The sequence below is a fragment of the Enhydra lutris genome, unplaced genomic scaffold (assembly GCF_002288905.1).
Source record: "Enhydra lutris kenyoni isolate GAN:26980312 unplaced genomic scaffold, ASM228890v2 scaffoldscaffold4, whole genome shotgun sequence".
In the NCBI taxonomy this organism is placed as follows: Eukaryota; Metazoa; Chordata; class Mammalia; order Carnivora; family Mustelidae; genus Enhydra; species Enhydra lutris.
Genome location: NW_019154088.1, coordinates 49,807,403 through 49,812,465, shown reverse-complemented (window position 1 = coordinate 49,812,465; position 5,063 = coordinate 49,807,403).

Sequence of the window (5,063 nt, the reverse complement as noted above, 5' to 3'; positions counted from 1 at the left end):
GGAAGTACGGAGATAGTCTGGGGTGAAATGGATCATGGCTGCTGTGATGGGGAGGGAGCCACTCTTGTGGAGAAGAGGGAGAGACAGATTAGTACACAGGGGCATGCATGGGGAAGATGGTTCCCCACAGCAACTGGTTTGGAAAGTGAGAGGGGCTGAATTTTGTGCAACCAGTGGTGGTTAAAGCCTAGAGTTGTCAAGGTCAGCATGCTTGGCTCTGGGAGAGACTCAAGGCATTGGGCTGCTCTTGGAGAGAAGGCAGGGAAAACAGCCTGTGACATACAGCATGGAAATAGCAATCTGAAGAGTGTCTAAGGCACATAATGAGGAGGTTATTTGCTCTTTTTGGTGTGCCAGAGAGGCAGCAGCCATGAAGAGACCCCTCTGGGAACAAAGGAAAAGGCAAGTGCCATTTCCCTCCCTCACCCCTCAGCATAAGCATGGGGCCATCTGTGGGAACCAGTAGAGCGTCAACACTCACTACCTAACTTGCTACATCAAGCCCAGTCCCCCAAAGCTCTGGTGTAACTGCCCTTCCCAATCATGCTTACCTCAGTCACAGCAAGGTGGGCCCCCTTGTCCAGAAGACTGGTCCAAACTCCATCTTCCAACCTTGGTTTTCCAAGGCCTCAGTTCTAGCAGCTGGTCCCAGCTCACAGGCAGACAAGAGCTCACCCAGTTAAAACTTAAACTTTGAGGCCAGGGACCAAACACTGCCCACAATAGGCAGAGAGCCTCTCCCAGTGACTAGCCTTAAGGGAAAAAAATGGCCAGGAACACACAGCACACACTGGAGACACTCAGAAGCACCAGGCCCTGGGGAACAGGGTATACCACATGGCAGAACACTACGGGGCCAGTTTATCATAAGGTTGTTGCTCTTTTTTTTTTTTTTTAAAGATTTTATTTATTTATTTACAGACAGAGATCACAAGTAGGCAGAGAGGCAGGCAGAGAGAGAGGGGGGAAGCAGGCTCCCCTCTGAGCAGAGAACCCGATATAGGGCTCGATCCCAGGACCCTGAGATCATGACCCAAGCCAAAGGCAGAGGCTTTAACCCACTGAGCCACCCAGGCGCCCCAAGGTTGTTACTCTTAAGAACAGGAGAAGTATTGGGGCACCTGGGTGGCTCAGGCAGTTGCGTGTCTACCTTCAGTTCAGGTCATGAGCTCAGGGTTCTGGGATTGAGCCCTGTGTCAGGCTCCCTGCTCAGCAGGGTATTTGCTTCTCCCTCTGTCCCTCTTCCAACTCATATGAATGTACATGTGTGCATGCTCTCTCTCTCTCTCTCTCAATAAATAAAATCTTTAAAAAAAAATTTGGAGAAGTACCTGACTTTCCTAACACAGAGATGCCAGGCACAGAGACTTAGACAAAATGAAAAAACAGAGGAATTTATCCCAAATGGAAGAAGAGAAAAAGGCCACAGCTGGCGATCTAAGTGAAACAGATATAAGTAATATGCCTGATGGAGAATTTAAAGCAATGATCATAACATAGTCACCAGACTTGAGAAAAGGGTGGAAGATATGACAGAGACCCTTAACACAGAATAAGGAATAACAAAGCAGCAATAAGGGCTCAATAAATGAAATGAGAAACATGTTGATAGGATGAACAGCAGGATGAAAGAAGCAGAAGAAGGAATTAATGAACTAGAAAACAGAGTAATGGACAGTAATCAAGGTGAATAAAAGAAAGAAAAAAGAATTGTGCAGAATGAGAATAGACTTGCGGGGGGGGTGCCTGGGTGGCTCAGTAGGTTAAGCCTCTGCATTCGGCTCAGGTCACGATCTCAGCGTCCTGTGATCGAGCCCTGCATTGGGCTCTCTGCTCAGTGGGGAGCCTGCTTCCCCTCTCACTCTGCCTGCTGCTCTTCCTATTTGTGATCTCTCTGTCCAATAAATAAAATCTTTAAAAAAAAAAAGAGAGAGAGAGAGAGAGAACAGACTTAGGGAACTCAGTGACTCTATCAAACATAGTAACATTCACATAACAGGAGTCCCAGAAGAAGGAAAGAGAGAGAAAAGGGGACAGAAAATTTATTTGGATAAATAACAGCTGAAAACTGTCCTAATATGGGGAAGGAAATAAATATCCAGATCCAAGAGGCACACAGAACCCTCAACAAAATCAACAAAAGCAGATCTACCCTAAGACATATTATAATTAAAATGGAAAATACAGTGATAAAGAAAAAAAATACTAAAGCAGATAGACAAAAGAAGATAGTTACATATAGGGGAACCCCCATAAGGCTATCAGGAGATTTTAAAGCAGACACTTTCTAAGTCACAAGAGAGTGGCATGATATACTCAAAGTGCTGAAAAAAAATACCTGCAGCCAAGAATACTATATCCAATGAGGCTATCATTCAGAATAAAAGGAGAGATAAAGAGTTCTCTAGACAAACAAAAAGTAAAGGTATTCATGACCATTAAACCAGCCCTGCAAGAAATATTAAAAAGGACTCTTCAAGTGGAAAGGATACACCAAAAGTAACAGTATGAAGGTAAAACAAAAGCAGTAAAAATGAATATTTTGTACAATACCAACCAAGGAACTCATAAAATAGAAGGATGTAAAATATGATACCATATACCTAAATGTGGGGAGGAATAAAGACTGGGTTCAAACTTAAATGACCTTCAACTTAATATAGACTGCTATATTGAGAAGAGATTATATACAAACTTAATGGTAACCATATATCAAAAGCCAGTAATATGTATGCAAAGAATAAAGCGAAAGAAATCCAAATATATCACTAAAAAACCCCAGCAAACCAAGAAAGAGAGAAAGATAAGAAAGGATCAGAGAAAATCTTCAGAAACAACCAAAAAAACGAGTAATAAAATGGCAATAAATATGTATCTATCAATAATTACTTTGAATATAAATGGACTAAATGTTCCAATCAAAAGACATAGGGTAACAAATGGATAAAACAAAAGGATAAAACAAGGCAGCATATGCTGCCTACAAAAGACTTATTTTAGACCTAAAGACACAGGCAGATTGAAATTGACAGAATGGAGAAATATCTATCATGCAAATGGATATCAAAAGATAGCCAGTGTACCAATACTTATATTGAATAAACTAGACCTTAAAACAAAGACTGTAACAAGAGACAAAGGACACTATATAATAATAAAGATGACAATCCAAAAGGAAGATATAACAATTATAAATATTTTACACCCAACATAGGAATACCCAAATACATAAAACAGTTAATAACTAACATAAAGGAACTAATCAAGAAGAATACAATAATAGCAGGGGACTTTAACAACCTGCTCACATCAATGGACAGATCATCTAAATAGAAAATCAACAAGGAAACAATGGCTTTGAATGACACATTGGACCAGATAGACTTAACAGATGTATTCAGAACATTCTATCCTAAATCAGAAGAATACATATTCTTTTCAAGTCCACAAGTCCTCCAGAAAAGATCACATATTAGCTTACAAAACAAGCCTCAACAAATTAAAAAAGACTGAAGTCATATCATGCATCTTTTCTGACCACAATTGCTAGAAGTCAATCACAAGAAAATATCTGGAAGACCACAAATACATGGAAGCTAAGTAACATGCTACTAAACAATAAATCAGCCAACCAGAAATAAAAAAAAGAAATTAAAAAGTACATGGCAACAAATAAAAATGAAAATACAATGGGTCAAAAACCTTGGGATGCAGTTCTAAGAGGAAAGCTCATAGCAATACCATCCTACCTCAAGAGGCAGGAAAAATCCAAATAAACAACTAACTTTACACATAAAGAGCTAAAAAGAACAACAAAGAAAACCAAGAAACAGGAGGAGGAAGGAAACAATAAGGATTAAAGCAGAAATAAATGAAATAGAAACTAAAAAAACAATAGGACAGATCAATGAAACCAGAAGCTGTTTCTTTAAAAAAAAAAAAAAATCAATAAAGGAGCTCCTGGGTGATGCTGTTGCTCAGGAGTCCAACCAACTCTTGGTTCCAGCTCAGGTAGTGATCTTGGGGTTGTGGGATCAAGCCCTGCGTTAGGCTCCACACTCAGCACAGAGTTTGCTTGAACTTCTCTCTCCATCTCCCTCTCTCCCTCCCACTCATGCTCTCTCTCTCTTAAATAAATAAAATATTTTTTAAAAAATCAATAAAATGGATAAACCTCTACCCAGACCTATCAAGAAAAAAAGACAAAGGACTGAAGTAAATAAAATCACAAATGAGAGAGGAGAAAGAACTACACCACAGAACTAAAAGTAATTATACGAAAATATTACAGAAAACTATATGCCAACAAATTGGACAACCTAGAAGAAATCAATAAATTCCTAGAAACATATAACTTCCCAAGACAGAATCAGGAAGAAATAGAAAATGTGAACAGACCAATTACCAACAAAGAAATTGAATCAGTAATCAAAAAACTCCAAACAAAAGTCCAGGATCGGATGGCTTCCCAGGTGAATTCTACCAAACACTTAAAGAAGAGTTAATACCTATTCTTCTCAAACTATTCCAAAAAATAGAAAAGGAAGGAAAAGTTCCAAATTTATTCCATGAGGCCAGCATTATCCTGATTCCAAAACCAGAAAAAGACACCACCAAAAAAAGAGAGAGAGAGAGAGAGAACTACAGGACAGTATCTCTGATGAACATAGATGCAAAAAGGCTCAACAAAATGCTATCAAACCAAATTCAACAACACATTAAAAAAAAACCTTTCAGCACAATCAAGTTAGATTTACTCCTGGGATGCAAGGATAGTTCAATATTAGCACATCAATCAATGTGATACTGTAAGCGCCTGCCCCTCCCCTAGAGGAACTTGCTTGTGGACCCTGGATGTAGGGGCAGGGCCGGCCGTGTGGAGACGTCCAATCGGTGGGTTGCACGTATATCCACTGGGGTGAATTGGGATTCAATTGGCCGCCTGTGTAGGGGCGGGGCTCAACCACCCCCATAAATGTCGGTCTGCGAGGCTGTCGGGGAGGAAGAAGGAGAGCTGTCGAAGGAAGAAGAAGAAGAGTCATCAGAGAGGGAAGAAGAAGAGC